Here is a 17,979-nt window from a genome sequence, read left to right on the forward strand (position 1 = left end):
GTGTAAGTGTCTTCACACCTTGAGAAATGATGTTACATTATTTATGCATCTTTAATCTGAAGAGTGAAATAAACAATCAGGGTAAAACATTAAGCAAAAAATAGTTCAGACTTTCATTACTGAAAAAGACTGAATGTGAAACACCAAGGATATTAGTTTATTTTAGGCAGCTGCTTCACAACAGGTAGTTTGGGTCCATTCTAACTATATTTTTTGCTTAATTACATTTTTTAATATCCAATAGAAGATTTATAGAATACTAACAATATATTATAGAATATCATATAGAAATAAATGGGCTAAGATCTCTTGGTATAGTGATAAACAACTCTTGAGTTCTGTACATGAATGTACATCTCTCTCATCCTAGCGTTAATCCCGCATCAGCAGGGTCCACTTGTCGGCACGCCCATCTCCATTTGGTGGTTAGAACCAAATCTTTGAGCTGCCAAATCATTGAATGCAACCGAGAAATACTCCAACCGGCACGTCGCTCCGCCTGCCGTCAGAGTGGGGGTGGGGTGGGGGAGGAGAACAAAGTAATGTAGCCAATTCATAGAGGGGGATTATTAGGAGGCGTAGGAAATTTGGCCAGGATGCCGGGGTTACACCCCTACTCTTTTCGAGAAACACCCTTGGATTTTTAATGACAACAGAGAGTCAGGACCTCGGTTTTACGTCTCATCCAAAAGACAGCGCTTGTTTACAGTATAGTGTCCCTGTCACTATACTGGGGCATTAGAACCCACATGGACCGCAGGGTGAGCGCCCCCTGCTGGCCTCACTAACACCTCTTCCAGCAGCAACCTTAGTTTTTTCCCCAGGAGGTCTCCCATCCAGGTACTGACCAGGCTCACACCTGCTTAGCTTCAGTGGGTTGCCAATTGTAAGTTACAGGGTGACATGGCTGCTGGCCTGTACATGAATGTACATGACACAATCTAACCTCTACAACAGCTGGGATGTTTACCCCTTCAGTCATTACTGTACTCTTTTAGAAGGCATCACCTAGTTAAAGATAAAATAAAAATGGTTATCTAAAATCAGAGTTGCATGCTGAAGGTGTGGAGATGTCATGGTCATGTTTTTAATGTAATAATCTTGCAATGTTAAGGCATGTATTGTACAGTGTGCAAAAAGTAATGTGAATTCTAGATTTTCACAGATTTTTTTCTGTAGCCTGTATTCCAAATGACTCATCATCCATTATCAAAAGCCGTTGAAATGTTATAGTTTTATGGGAATCAACAATGCCAATCTACTGCATATCTGTTCAGCACAAATGGTTAAAAGCTGTTTGTTGTATATTAACAGAGAAATTAGGACAATAAAAATGCTTTTGTGACTACTTTTGAAAGTGCCATATTGCATCCACAGTGTTATACACATGGCATCTGGCAAGTATCCCATTCCTGTGCTTTCTGTGAAAGACTGTGGATACATTCCAGTTCGTTTAATTTTTAAATACAATAAAAAACATTGTATTTCGCACTGTACAACCACTGAGCGGAGTTTATTCTAGCTTGAATTAAATAAAAAAATAAGTGTTATAATTATCAATTTGGTAGTTCTTGTGTAAAAAAAGACTATGAGATTTTCTAGTAAGGGGTGTCCATTTTCATTTAACTGCCTATTTTACTGCTAACATATCCCTACTACGCACTTTGAATTGAACCTATTTAAAGAAACTGAATATTTTAGATGAAAATATTTTTTTCTTTTATTAAATGTTGACGAGTGAAAACGAAACCTGCCTGGCCTACTGTCAATGATCTGCAAAGTGAGAAGTCCATTAGCTCTCTCTGCTGCTATTCATATTCTTCTATTATAGTGGCAATAAAGTAGTGTGATTAACAGTAATTATTGAATGCATTATTGTGTTTTAAAATTTAATGCTACAGCCAATCTATCTAAGACATAAGCTTTAGAGGCTGGTTTTGAATTCTATTGGTACAGTATGTCCAGTTTCTGGTTCAAATTATGGCTCCCTTAGTTCGTGTTTCACTCAAATCCAGAATTCATAGACCCATTACTCAATGGTGAATAAATTATTTGCGTATCAACAGAGGAATCCGAGCAGCTCTTACCATAATCTTGCCTACCCAATTGCAAGAGGGGATGCAAATCACAGCATATTTGATGTGTGAAACGGCATTGCAAGGTGATGTGACAACAGTTTTGCATTTACGGGAGAGCTTTGTCCTATACTAGTGCAACTTTCCCCCTTTACCTCCAGAACAAAGATCTCTAAGGACCTTTTCGTGGCCATAACTGCGAACAGCAATGGAGACAGTCAGTGGGATAAGTTTACTCAACTGGTTATGCCACCACAGGCTCAATCACTTGCACTTGCCAACTTAAACAAGCGCAACAAAAACACAAGAAGCTCAACTAGCATTGCATACAGGCCAGCAAAAAGCAAATTAAGAGCATCTATTTACTATAAGGTAAAGTAAGTATTTAAGCAACCACATTCGAGATTCCACAGTCCTTTGCCTTTCTATTCATGGGAAAAAGGTGAAGTTCAGGGCTGAGTACGTGAAACCTCTGGATGCTCGTTTACATGCATATCCTCTCTTGAGATCCAAGGGAAGTTAACCAGACATGCATGTTAAAGTGATCCTACCTTTTATGTCAAATTCTTTAATGCTCACATTATATTAGAACCACTTTGAAAAAATATGCACGTGTACCATGTACAGCAATCATAACCATTAGTTCTGTACATTACTTTTTAATACATTTAAGGTGGTAGATCACAAAAGGATTAACCTCCTGCATCCAATCTGGCCGATTGTTTTATTTACAATACTGTTACTTTAACACAATACTGTTAACTAGAAACATCAACATCATTTGATCAGAAATATTACCGACCAGACAAAATAAGCTGCAAACACGCTCTGTAGGAGAATCCTATATTTAAGTGCATGCTTTTGAGTTAATTATGAAATACTGAAAAATGCAATCTTCAATCAGCACAGATTTCTGGGAAAGGGGAGATAGAAAGGCAGTAATGACTAGTAAGTGGAAATTCCTTCTTACTCTTTGAAGAAGGGGAGACAGAATAGTAATCTGCAGTCCTTCTGAATGTGTGCTTCTTTGTAGAGCAGATGGTGTAATGGCTAAAGTAGCTGGTGTTTTTAGTAACGAGACTGCTAATTCAATAACAATTCAATAATTGTTATTGTTCAATAATTCAATAACAAGACTGATAATCTTAATTCAATACATTGTTAGTTACTAGTTTCAGATGGTTGTTTTTAAATCTTGCAGTACATCGGAAACAGTTATGCTCAATTAAGTTTGTTGTTTTTGTTAATTTAGTTCTTTACTTAATTTATAAAAGTCAATTGAGATTTAGATATGGCCAAAGAGGAGAGTTCCTGTTCATACAGCAGAACGTTTGGCGTTGCAGTTTTAGTGAAGTACATTTCTCAAGGGTATAGCAGCACTATTTCACCTGGCATTTAAAACCTTTAGCCCAGAGTCCAGAGCCCTGACCACTACTTCACACTGCTGCTGTGCCTATATCTGAGCGATAATCTGCACAATACACTTTTCCGGCAGCTGAGTGCATTGTAACAGCTGCAGACTATGAGATGTAACAGTGGGACAGCGATGGCCTGAGAATCAACATGGCATTTTTCAGAAGGGCATGCTGGGAACTGTGAGATACTGATAAACAGTTCACTTAATTGGTTTGTTGCTGTTGCTATCACTGTTGCTACCTGTTCTCTGTGTGCTGGTTCTGTTTAGCTAAGTGTGCACAAGTGTGTACAGCACCTAAGGGCCATGTGTGCCAAGGGATCTGTTGACTGCTATGAGGGGTGTGTGTGTGGGGAGGAGGGGGGTGGGGAGGGCATTGCATCACTCTGTAGAAGAGTCTGGAGTGGGTGGCTCCTGCTGTGGTCAGACTACCTCAAGGTGGGGCTGAAGAGCTGCTGCTGAGCTGTTACAAATAAAAAGCAGCAGTTCTATTGCCCCATTCTTCAAAACCTACCTAAGGTCTTATAAGTGCTACAATACTATAAGCAGACATTCCTGCAACCAACTGCAAGCAACACTCTGTTGCTTAGAGACAGGTTTACCCTGAGACACCCTCCAGAGAAATTCAGGGAGCGGTATGTAATCATGTATCTGAATTAAAGGTGGTGTGATTCTCATTATGCTGTCTTTTCTAATAAAAATGGCTTTACATCTGTACTTTAGAAATTTAGATTAGAAATCAACAGCATTCAGTGCAACTGTTACAGTGATGTAACCCACTAGGTCAACAAATATCAATGAATATCCCCACGACTGGAGACCAGCTTTTTGACATTTTAGAATTCGCCACCGTTCGAGTAAGGGAAAAATGTGGCATGGCGCTGGGAGTGTGACTGACATACAGCGATATCTGTCTGCAATCAAGCTTCACCCCACACAAAGTGCAATCAGTCAGTGTTACAGTGGTATATGGAAAATATTTCTGACGTGTAATGCTATACATACACTGGAAACGTACCACTCTGGTGTGGCAAAAGAAGTTGCATGCAATAAGGACAATTTCCCAAGCAGCTCTCGGTAGAAGAAATGGTTGCTCAGGTAAGAATGTGGTTTTAAAAAAAACAGGAAGGGAAGAACATATTACTTGATATTTGGCTTGGGGTAAGTTACTAAAAGGCAGTTCTATTCCTTGTTAGAGTAGTTTGGGTTTTTGTGTCAGAAATGGAAAACATACCTCAAGTTAAAGAAAAATACTGCTCAGTGTTGAGCAACCCCTGTTTTATACCCCTTTCCTGAATTGTTTCGGAACCTCCTTGGTATCATGGTTGAATCTTTGCTCAGTCACTATCTGACTGAGGAATCATACATAGGTGTATTCATTTTGAAATAATGCGAACCACTATTCTTTCACATAGAGACTACACATAGTATCTATTTACTTCTTTTTGTGTTTGCATTTTGCATTTGAAAAATGTGGAGTAGGTGGTGTATTTACCAAATATTAGTTGCTACTTACTGCAAACTCATTGGTCAAAATGTTGTAATCCTTGTTTGAAGAGATCTCCTACTTGATGGACAAAATGGCCAGTGGTGGTACTAAGGTAGGTCTTGATTATTTTAATTAAGGTAGGTCTTGATTATTTTAAACTAAGAAAAACAATGCTCCAATGAAGTCACTGTAGCTGATACATCACTGATACATTATATTTGCCCACTTAGAGGTTATGTGCCTTAAAATGAGGCACTGGTTCCTGTTTGTTAATCAGTTCTCTTCCACATGCATAGGTAACCTTGGAGTCCTGTGGCTTTTAATTTAAGAATTAAATTGTTATGAGTTGACAAGAAGAACTTAGTAAGTTCACTCCATGTTGTCTGTCTCTTAAAATACCTTTGTTTACTATGTATTCATGTAATTGAGCTCTAATATTTCCATACCTTTATCAGTTAAAGTAGTAAGACTGGTTAGTTTTATAGTTTCCAGGTTCAGCCCTTTTCTGAAATAGTGATGATTTGCTGTCGTCAAATCTGTGGGTACAGTTTTCATCCTAAGTGAGAGTAGAAATATCCAAGCTAAAAGGTCTGTGGATAATATCCTTCATTTCCTTAAATATGACCAGGAAAATACCACCAGGACCAAGTGATATATTAGTTTTAATACCACCTAGCTCCTGTAGAACCTCAGTATCAACTCTGCTAAAATTATTCTATACTAATGGAGCTCCTTCTATAACATGGAGCAGATTATTGATGTCTTCTATTGTAAATACCTGCATAAAATGTTCAATTAGGAATTTTGCTCTTTTTCATCTTCTATCATTAATTCACTTTAATTGTGCAAGCTATTTACTTCAGGTATTGTGTTTCTTTTACTGTTCTACTGAAAAAGTGCTTTATATTATTTTTTTGTGTGTGTTACAATTTCATTTCTGTCTTTGCAAGTCTAATATCTTTTTTCGGCTGCCCCTGTAGCTCAGTATACACTTTTTAAACATAGGTCTCAAAATACTCTTTGAATTCTGGGCCTTTTTGTGCAGACTGTAGAGTTCTCTTTCCTTCTTATTCTCCATTAAACTATTTCTTCATTGAACTACTTAGGACATATTGTTTCTAAACTTGGATTTATAGATTATACTGAAAAATACATACCTAGCCATATGTATACATCCACATTTCTAGAAGTTAATCTTTACATTTACTACACTTAAATGACATGGGATGTCACTACGTGTGTACCACTGCAAATATACCAGGCATTGTCCTCAATGCTGAGAAATTGCGAGAGATTAGAGATATGTGGTGATGCCAGAGTTTAAATCATTCCATTCCTTAGCCTTGATTGTGCACTTTTGCTACATTTGAACATGTAAATCGTCTTTTTCTTTTGTTAGCTGAAATGCTATTTTACCACGTATTGTGTGTCTTTTGCTATGACCTTATATAGTATATCATAAGTGCAGATGATGTCTGTGAATGGAGAATGGATATCAGCTGTACACAAACTGGTGCAATATGGATATTGACATTGAACAAGCCTGTAGAATTCATTTGCAGTGTATTTTATACTGATGATTTAACACTCGTTGTATTTATTGAATGAATTGCCTAATTAAGATACTATTTTGTTGTTTTTGTTTCAGATAAAATTGTTTTTCAAAACCACCTGATGAAAGTGGGCTTTTGAGCTGGTTTCTATATGTGCAAAAGGAAGATTTTTGTTGGTTTGGTCACCTGATTATGGATACACTGAGAATCATTAGAAGGCTGTTCATTCTTGTAGCTTGTTGAAAGTTGATTGTTTTATCAATGTGTGATTAGATAACAAAGTTCAACTTGTGTTATAATGATTGGGAGCAGGATCATTGTATAACGTGTAGGTTAAGCTAGCTCCTCCCAATCCACTTATACTCTCCCGTCACCGGGCGGAAGTTGGGTTATCTCGTTTTGAATTGCAGAACAAGGCGCTAGTAATGCCAAAATAAATGTCAGTTTTGTGATGTAAATTCTTGTCGCGGGCGCATCCAGAGCCCATCCGCTAACTCTCACATCAGCCCTCGCTACCGTTGCGGCGCCACCGGTTGCCCTTAGCGAGCTCCTGCTGAATGAATTCCCACCTACTCCGAAAATGCCCGAAACGACCCCCGAGCTCAAACACTTGGGTTCTGGCCAGAAAACCTATGCAACTGTGCTACACAGCCGCGCTACAGCCTAATCCCTTGCGTTCTAGCCTGTATCCATCCGCTGCTGCCTGCAGCACCTTGCCGTGGTGTAGCATTTGAGAAGTGATAAATTTCTTTAAAAACTAACTCAACTTTAGTGAGGCAAGATTGTGCAATCCCATAATTGAAATGACCAAGCAGTCAAGACCCCAGTTTAATGTCTCACCCAAAGGAAGACATCAGTAGGGTGACTAGTTCACTGCTAATGAAAATGGAAATCAAGTAAGTAAATTAAATAGTTTATTATGTAATTTAATTGAATGGAGTAGAGAGCAGGCAGAATATTTACCCAGACATATTGTACGTTTCTGAATGATAGTGCTTAACATTTTAAGTGAACGATGTTCTGCCGGGACATTTGGATTTTGTTATTGTTAGTACTGTTTTCATTTTTGATAGACTCTGCTAAGGGAGGATTACATGTTTACATTTAAAGATTTTCCTTCAGATGAAGACCTGTGGGGTATGCCATATCATTTGTAACTGCTTGTAACTGTTGAAGCAGAGATGTGTTAAATGAATTGAAACAGAATATTTTTCACAGTAGGGTGTGCTAAAAGATGTTTCTCAATTTGACAGTAGCGATATGGTTGTGTCCATTGCCACTGACAGAATACAATGCTGAGTGTACAGAGATACAAAAGTGTGTCTCAGGCTTAACCTCAGCAAGATTTTATCAGGTTTTATTGATGTATTTGTTTCAGTAGGATGAAACAATTTTTTAATTGTTCACTATAGTAAAACTGAGACGAAAATTGATCTTAGGTATACCCTATTGTTTATTTGGATTATCCTTATTTAGGAATTTCAAAATGTAATTATGGTTTCAACAAGCACACAAAATGTGTTTTTGGAACTTTCTGATTTGCTCTTGATCTAGTAATGCTATTAGGGGGATGAGAGTACAACAGGGGTTATAAACAAGAGGTGGCATTTCAGACTAGGTAGCCCGTTTGATAGTTTGTAGCTAACTGATCAAGGATTTCATTCTGGCTGTTTCTTGAATGAAGTCAGGGTCTTTTACAATGGCTGGGTAGTTCCATATTCTATATTGAAACATATTCCCACAACCATTTGGTTCAAAAAGTGCAGTACATTGAAACGTAAGGTATGAGCCAACAAGTTGTGTGCTCTCACAATAACCAGACAAATGCATTAGTATCTTTCATTCTTTTGCATGAATACATTATGCTTTACAACGTAATTAAATAACCAGTATTCTAGTAAATTATATTTTTTATAAAGTTAACAAGTACAAAAGGATGCTAATGTTAATACGGGTCTGCGTTGAGCAGCCGAGCTTACTATCTGAGGTGCCGTCAACATCACGTCTGAACCAACCTATGGCTTTGGAGGTGGGAGTTCACGTATGCAGTTTGCTTGGAGTTCAGGTTCGTATGTGTGGGCAGGGGCAGGGGCAGGGGCCACATTTTCTGAATTAAAAGAAATTACTCAGAGAAAACAGTAGATTTAACATTGATTAGTTAAACACGCAGTCTTATAACATTTGCATTGATAGTGGATTTTGTCAAGTGCTCACATTCTTAGTTATAAAACAAATACAATTTCTCCTTGATTATCTTTTATTATTTTAAATGTGCTGCTTTGATCAGAGAGCTGTAACACAACGTATGGCACAGCTTGTTGTTCAGATCTAATATTTTTCAGGAATTATGGGCTAACTCTAAATTCAATGTAGCTTTGCTGAAGTGTGTCCAGAAATAAAAACTAGTCTTACACAGAATTTCTCTAAAAAAAAGATGTGGAAATTTAAAACAATATGACAAATGAACAAAAGCGATGATTTGCGTAAGGTTTCCTAATGCTGAATAACAGTTTATCATAAGTTGTAATTCCAATATAGAATTTTCTGCAAGCACGGTCAGATTTTTATCAGAAAAACATATATTATTAAAAAAGACACTTGATGTAGCGACACTCCATTTTTTGTAGCGTGGCTCTTTCATAGTTTCTTATAAAAACTATATCAGTTGTAGCTGATAGATTAAATTAATTTTAAAATTTTAAATGTGCCTTCCTGTAGGTTGGAAAATCACTGCAATTAGATATGCATTTCAGTATCATTGCAATTATCATTAAAATACAATTAGATGCTACAGACTTGATTTTGGTAAGAACTGTTTGCCCAGTGCTACCCCCCTTTTCGGAGACATCTTGCCTAGGCATTTGTAAATATATTCTGCTGTGGATGGAAAATGTCCTTAGTGAAACAGGTTGTGGCTTTGGTATGAATATATGAAATTAATTCATCATATTTAAAATGTAGTGTTTGTTTTCAAACTTGGCAAAACATATCTGCCACAATACAGCTGTTACTGCTGCTTCACACCAATTTCTTCTTTATGCAAATACTTTAGGGTGTGGGGGTTAGAGCCGCTGCCTCACACATCCTGGGTCCTGGTTTGATGCCCAGAAGGACTGGGGTATCTTTTGTGTGGTGTTTGTCTTTTCTCCCTGTGTGCCAGGACAGCAGATTCATGTACACTTTATTTTACAATATTGTATCTTAAACATTTTAGAAGCTATAATGCCCTGAATTACTTTGATTAAGTATAGGCATTATTAGTTGTAAAACTCCAGTGTACAGACTGACAGACAGACCTAATTCAAATTGAAGGACAAGAAAATAAAGACCGGATAATACCATCTGAGAGATAAGTTGTGCATAGAATTATTCCTGGTTTCCAATTCCTAATTCTTCTGTAACAAACTCAGTGTCAAATAAACTGGTTATATTCTTCACCCATTAACTCCTTCTCTAATATAACAATTGAAGTAAAAGGTAAATTTACTGCACTAATACGACAAGTGCAGCTCTGCCCCCTCTGGGATTTGACCACACGGCCATTGATGGGCAGCTCCACTCCCCAGACAGCAGAGAATTCCCCTACTCAAAAAGGCCAGGGCTCTCACCACAGGAGACCCTGTTACACCACATCATCTTCTGACATCTGACTGTCTCACTGTCCTGTTACACAGACTTGAATATAAGTGGAAAGTCATCCTCACTTCCAGTTCATTAAATGATATAAACCAAAGATCTTGGCTACCACTGATAGGCTCTCACAGCTGTCAGGATGAAGTATTACTGCGTGGTCTACCACACAGCCTAATACAAACTTGGAATGATCTTTTAATTTCCTAGAACCAAAAAAACTTCATAGGATTATTTATTATGTAAGCAGTGGTAAGGTCTATCCACTTTTCTGTCCACTCGCCCTGCAGAGTCTCTTTTTTTCCTCAGTATAAAAGGAATCAAACAATGCAATGCTTTTCTTCTACTTAATCCAGTAGTGTTACTACTTGTGATCTCAATGTGCAGCTTCACAATCAGTTCAGTCTTCCTCTGTTTTAAAATTTAACAATTTTCTTGCAGAACAGTACTATAGAGCCACAGGGATGTCTGGGTTTCATTCCATTTAGGCTCATAATTACTTAATTGAAACAATTAAGTTTCAATTAAGGTCTTTAGCTAAAATTTCAATTTTAAGGACACCTTCAAAACCTGTTATCATGGAAAACAGTTCATGATAATTGTTACTCTATGCTGAGCACAGGACACATCTACAGATCTAAGATGTCCTTTAGAGAAATACAGTATGTGATTATGGAAAGTGAGAGAACATCTGAAATCCTGTGATTATTTCAAATTAAATCATTACCGTATCTGTTTTTACTTGCTTTATTAGTGTACAGTTAAACACTAGGTTATAGGTTACAGATTTAAAATAAATTATCCAACTTCCAATTTTTGATATGCAAACATTTGAAAACCAGTTAAGTTTTGCTTACTTAATGTTCTTTCCTCTTTATCACAGTGCCAAGCTTTTTAACTTTGAATAGAACCATGCTGTTTTTTAAAATTAAATTGAACAGATAAACAATTATTCCCTATCTGGAATCCAAGGGGACCTTAACTGTTGTACTGTGCCTGGGATACTCTCACTGGGGAAGGGCATTTGCAAAATTAGGATCCTTCTTGTGGTAACAAAGGCAAATTATGTACTATTAGCCTCAAAATAAAGTTGTTATTTTATGTACTTTAAATTTAGTCTTATCATAAGGGTTCTGGATTATTAATTAACTATGTATTTCTGTGAAATATTTTGGAACTTTCCAGCCACTGGCCTACAGTGGAGTACTGTTTATTGCCATTTTTATTATCTGTCTTTATTTTCATGATTAATCTTTTATATTACACAAAGGAAATCTCCCATATAAAGGAGTCTAGACAGCAATGATCGCTATTCTTTTTATTTTAGTCCTGTGTTTTTCCAGCTGTGCCATAATGTTCACTGTTGAAGGTGCTTGCTTGTTTTTGACATGAAACTCTATGGAACTGGTATAATGAAACAGCAATCTTATGATACTGGTTTTCTAAACTTCCAAAAGAATGAAACACTTCATATGCAGCAATATGAACCCTATTTACTTGTCATATCCCTAAATTAAGTGTCATTTTCTGTTCACATCTTTTGTCTCATAATTCTTGCTGCAACATGAATGTGGTAATGGTACCACTTTTTAATTGCATATTGCCAATCACAATTTTCCAGAATAAAGAATCCAGGTCATTTAGTGTTCCCAATGACATACTGTATGTGTTTTACAGAGACCTGCTATTTTAAAATAATTAAATTAAAATGAGAGAATTAAAAGTAGAATCTGTTGTGTGTCGGTGCATCTGGTTTATGTATTAAAATAACTATAAGTCTTAGGTTGTGTGGGTCAGGTGAGAGATTGTGATGGTGATCCTGTATCATTTATTCCTCCTGTCTGGATTAGTCCATTGGTCTGCTATCTCAGGATTCATGGGGAACTTTTTTATCTTTGGAGGAAATATAGTTCTATTAAAAGAATGAAAATTATACATGGTTGTTTAATGTTTTGTAGTACAAGGATTGTAAAACAGCATGTACAATAGAGCATGTATTATACAGGAGAGAAACCATTTTTTTTAAAGGTGTTGTATATCATGGGGAATTCATATCATGAATCATTTAAATATGTAAATCTTATTTTTTAACTTCCTCTGTCCACTCATCTGTCAGCGTGTTTACTGTTCCTCTACCCATTCATCTCCACCTTTTCATCCCTTTCCATCTCAGCTGATGACTTTGCTTCATTCTTCATCACTAAAATTGCAAACATCTGCAAACTCTTCACTCTTTACCTCCATCTTTACCCCACCCTCCCCACCTTCAGCCTATACCTCTCCCCTCCTTGTTCCTCCTTTGACACCTTTCCCCACTTCTCCAAATTCAGATCCCTGTCTGACTGACCTCTCTTCCTTGTTCCTATAAACTTAAAACCTGCATTTAGAAACCCATCCCTACCCACCTCTTCTGGGCTGCTGTCCGTAATCTCTTCTAACATTCTGGCTACACTTATTGAGTTGCAAATCTCTAGCTTCTTACACTCAGTTCTCCTCTTGCTTTGCCAATCACACTTCCCAGGTCTCTTTGGTATAGCTTGCTCTCCTTGCCTCACTCTACTGGTGTCCCTCAAAGCTCTTTGCTGCGTTCTCTGCTGTTCTCTCTTTACACCTGCTTCCTAGGACTTCTGATCTCCTCTCACAGTTTTTCATACCATGTTTATAAAGATGATGGTCATCGGATAGTTGAACTGTAGTTCACACATACATAGAGTATGGAGCATAAAGTGGGTTATTTTTAATAGTTTTTACACTCCGTGAAAGACTACCCTTTTATATGTGTTTTAAATGTGTTGACTTTGCACAGTTCATATCAGTGTGGTTTATTTTTGGTTACAGTATATCTCACCACTGTTGGAAAAAATGACATATTAAACATTGACTTTTGGAATGCCTCCCAAGGCAGGAACACTGAGTGGTAGCACTTTTTCTAGGAAGCAAGAGTCTTTAAATGACCACAGTTATAGGGAGACAATGTTTCGCGGATTAGATATACAATCTGCCTACTTACCTGTCTACAGACAGAGACAGAGAGCTGACAGCTTATCCGCAGTGCAGGACACAGAAGGAAGCAAGAGTGTTTCTCCGGAGCAGTATGCTTTGAGGTTGTGCTGTTGATGTGCTCACCCAGTGGAAGCGCGACAGCAAGAGTGGCTGACCTGGAGCGACGGAAGTGCAGGCACGTGTTTGCCTGCGGCGGTGGCGCCTGAGGCGCTGCATTGGCCGGGCCAATAACATCGCAGCCTCCTGGCGGCGCAGGGTGGAAATGTCAGTTAAATGGAATTACACGGAAGTCGAAAAGCTGGGTGCAGTGTGTCCTGGCAGAGCAACAGAGTATGGCTGAGACGCCGACTAGATGCCAATGCTGACGGGAAGTTGAAGAGCAGGCTGGGTGGGTGTGAGGTGTGCTGGCAGCTGGTAGAGGTTGTACTGACACCGAGGTGCTCCAAGGCCTAGTTACACCAAACACAACCTGGTGACACAGGGTTGAGGCACCAGGGGCTGTATGTCAGAATGAAGTGGAAAGGCAGGCTGGAGGAACATGAGGTGAACCAGTAGCTACCAATGTGTTATTGTCACACCGAGGGGCAGGGTGCTCCAAGACAGTGTTACAGTGAGGAGCTGGAAGAGGCTCTGGAATAGTAACAGACTTGGTCGTTTCCATGTCAGACCTCTAGTAAGATAACATAGGCTGTAGAGTGGTTCCGGACAAATGGGAACAATCATATGAGGGTTTACACCCATTAGTATCTGCAAGGGATTTGTGTGAGAAGCTGCTGTTTGTGTCCCCCTGCTCTGAGTCCGTGAGTAACGGGCCAGGGCATGGGCAGTGACATACCTTAGCAAGCAAGTAGTGCAGTAGGACCTTAAGTACAGTATGATCTCGTAAGGAGTTCATAAGAGCTTGGACCTAGGCATCAAAAAGTTATCACAGGGAATGTGGTACCACCAAGGGTGGTGTAACTTAGCGTATGTAATCAATGACCTGGGATACTGTGAGTGAAGGGCTTAGTGGTATCCAGTTCAGTTATTTCTCAGACTGAGCAAGGAAAAATATACGGAGCCTTCCCTGGTAAGACCCATGTCACAATGTGTTCTTGCATTTTCCCTGATGAGGGGACTCTTAACAACATAGCTTTCATAGGAGAACACAAAAAATTAGCTGTTGAAGTGGATTCTGCTGGATCAGTGCCCTTAGTGTGAGCCGCCCCATGTGGCATCCCACTCTCTAGAAGCTGCCAGCCTCCCTCCTTACAGGGTAGCCATCTAGAAGCTATAGATACATAGGAATTTAAAACAGGTTTTAAAACCTTGCAAAATCTTGTCTGAGTGATGTTTGCAGGGATTCGGGGCACCACAAATACTGCATGTTTTTTACTGGGTGAAGTCTTAACATCCTATTTCTAGTACAAAGTTAGATACATTTTAAATGTTTGGGAGTACAGACCCTATGACTGAGCGAAACAATATTTTATTACTCTTTGTAGATGTAACTGTCACGGATGTCGGAAAAGGCATGCCATGGAATGACAGGAGAGCGACAAAAAACCCTTTGCGTAGCGGCGAGAAGGGGGTTAGACTGGGCACAGGAGGTCAGACAATGTCGGGTAGAAACCTATGCCCTCAGGCCACGGACGTGGGGCGACCTGGTGTTAGGCGGGTCTCAGGACATCCGAAACCTCAATGCTGAGCGAGGAGGAAAGCGTTACCCGGAAAATATATAGCCCCAGACAGAGACACACCGGAAGGACAAACAAAGCACAGGAAACTAGGGACAGGACAGAGTAGGAGCGCCCTTTAGTTGTGGAGGGCGTGACAGTAACCTTTTGACTGCATTTCACAGTTTTCACAAATTGTATTTTAAGGTTATTGTATAGAGAAATTAGAGAAATTATGTGTTTTTTTTCCAAAATCAAAACAGATTGCCCAACAATTACATTCACAAAGAAAATTGTTTTATATACAGTATAATCATAAAGTACAATCATAAAGTAAATATAAGATCTTTTGAGGCAAACATAAACTAATTTTATTAAATACTTATTATTTAGTTCAAGTGGATAGCTCTGTCAGCATGTGTAGCCTGCAAAGGAACAAATAATAGGTTTATTCCACGCTGAAAAGAGAAGAAAGAGAACACAACGATTGGATTGGATTGTTTTCCATGTGTAAACATTTGCACGATGAATCGATCCATGTGAGCAGTCACACTTGAGAGAGACATTTTGCTTTTAGAGGTCAAAATAAAGAGTCTTGGAGTAGGTCATGGCTTGTCTTATTTATACGTACGGTAAATCTGAAGAGCAAAATAAGAAATACATACTTATTTATACACAGAAGCACTGATACAGTGTGAAATGTTTATTATCTCATGCTGTTTTCTTCGACTTTACAGTACATGTCAGGATGCAACCATATGGTTATGGTGATGTTATGTATGCCCAAACTGTCCCTTTTCTCTGGATTCCAGGATAGGGGGATATTTTGGTAAAGGGTATGTATAGGCTCAGTCAATACAAAAGTATAACATCCATGTTCCCAGTGTGAATTGCCAGATTTGAATCATTATTTAAATCTGAGTATGTTTTTATTGTTATTATTTTTGTCATTATTTTAATTAGTCAAGAAATAAGGTGCCATATTCAGCATATTATTTAGTAGTACGGTCACTTTCACCTCTGACAAATCCCACCATCTTCTATTTGACAAAATATCTAAATAACAGAATTCAAATAAAGTATGAAACAGCTAGGTATGAATTACTTAAAAATGACAGCACTATTGTATTTGTTTAGCCAGTATATACTCTATCACCTGAATGCCATGGAGTTCCTGCTGAGATTCTCTTCTGCAAATGTTTTCTGAAACAGTACTCCCAGGGAGCCTTCTGTGAAATATGTAGTTTGTTGCACACATGGCTAAATTGACAAATTATGTATCACTCCTCCCTTCATGTGAAAAAAGTGTGCATTTCCAAGTTAAATTCTTTTACACGAAACAGTGATGGACAGAACAATTCTTTGGATTCTACGCAATATCATCAATGACAATAGAACACACATTCTAAAAAGTCACCCATTATAGAATATCGATCATATTAAGAAGGCCTATCCAGACCACTTAGCGACATTGATTTAGCTACTACATTTAATAACATTATCTTTCTCATGTCTTCAACAGGTGTTGCCTAGAATTCTGCAGAAGCATTGCTGTATTTTACCTGACAGGAATACAGGTAACAGATAAACTTATGCATTTGCCTCCAGAGTCCTCCTCTTCCCCTTAGGCACACAGAAAAAAACAGCACACAAAAATATTAATGTCCTCTGGACATTTTAAACAAAATTTGTATTGTTTGAAACAAACTTGTGAAAAGTTTTCTTATGCTAGAAATGTATTATTAAAAAATAATTAGAATCCTCCTTGTCATTTAATTTTCAATTCTGGTGTAAATCCTCTTGTTCAGTAAATGGATCTGTGGATACTCGGAGGTTGTACCTTTAACCAATCGTCTGACATGTACGGTATGTGTATATTTCTGAACTGTATATTTTATACATTTTTCTTGCTATCAAGAGTCTCATCAAATTAAACTTATGAAATTACTGTTTTGTGCAGATTGAATGCTCGAATATTTTTGAAGTCTTGCTTAGTAAATGGCAAATACTCCAAATGTATAAAGCATTTTTATTATTAAAAATACTATTAGAAAAGTAAATAGAGAGACTGGTTTATAATTTTTAATTTTACATAGTGTGGTGGCACTTTAACTTTAATTCATGGCACAATAAGACAGCCTTCCTAGGAGTAGCACTTTAAATTACAATCAAATCACAATGAAACAAGGAAGCAAATGAATAGTTAAATGGACATTTTCTCCATTATCTTATCCTGTCATTTAGACTGCAGTTTGCATCAGATAGTTTTATATGCAATTACCAAAAGTTTCCAAACTGAAGAGTGTCTATATGTGTAGTGAATGGTGACATCATTGCTTACTACCATTAAGAAAAGAAACAAAATTGGTATAAAATAGATCACGCTGAAGAATAGACAAAAGCACCATTCAAAATTGAGACAAAAGTCATAAAACAGTGAGAGATAATACAGAGCATAATGGTCACACAGCACATTTAATACAGAATAATAGCTATGAGTAATGCTAGGCACAGCCAGTGGCATGTTTTAACTTTTTCGAAATGCACCTTTGATTCAGGTATGGTTTAATTGCAGATTTTATACAGTTTTTATACATTTATATATTTGTTTGTCATACAGTTAATTTAGTACTCATGGTGCATTTCCTGGAGTTACAGAGACTAGGGTGATTACATTTACTAAATGTATAGTTGGCATATGTTTCTCATTTGCAGCCACTATATTAAGCACTGGCATTAAAGCTATGGGAAAGCTTCAATCATAAAGCTCTTGCCTTATGTAACTAGGGCCGGGCACATAAATTTAAAGATCTTGTTGTTGTGAAAGACTGCCATCCATTTTTCTTTATGAGTGTGCAATAGTATGGATAATTTGGTGGTTTCATGTTTTTTGTCCCAGATGTTTTTTTCTTCCTTTTCACGATATCTACAATGGGTCTTTTGTTTGGCTTAGTGATAGATTCTGCTTTGTTGCTTTGCATCTGTAGGCAGAGTGATAAACAGAAGTCCTGTTGATTATTTCAGCAAATGTTTCTAAATAATGATCAGTTCAATTATTCTATATTTGGAACTGCAGAGAGGTAGTAAATGTAACCTTTGAAATGTTAATATTCAGGCAGGATCATAAGAATACAAAATGCTGGTTTTGCCTTAAAATGTA

The sequence above is a fragment of the Atractosteus spatula genome, chromosome 2, assembly GCF_055471065.1.
Source record: "Atractosteus spatula isolate fAtrSpa1 chromosome 2, fAtrSpa1.hap1, whole genome shotgun sequence".
NCBI lineage: Eukaryota > Metazoa > Chordata > Actinopteri > Semionotiformes > Lepisosteidae > Atractosteus > Atractosteus spatula.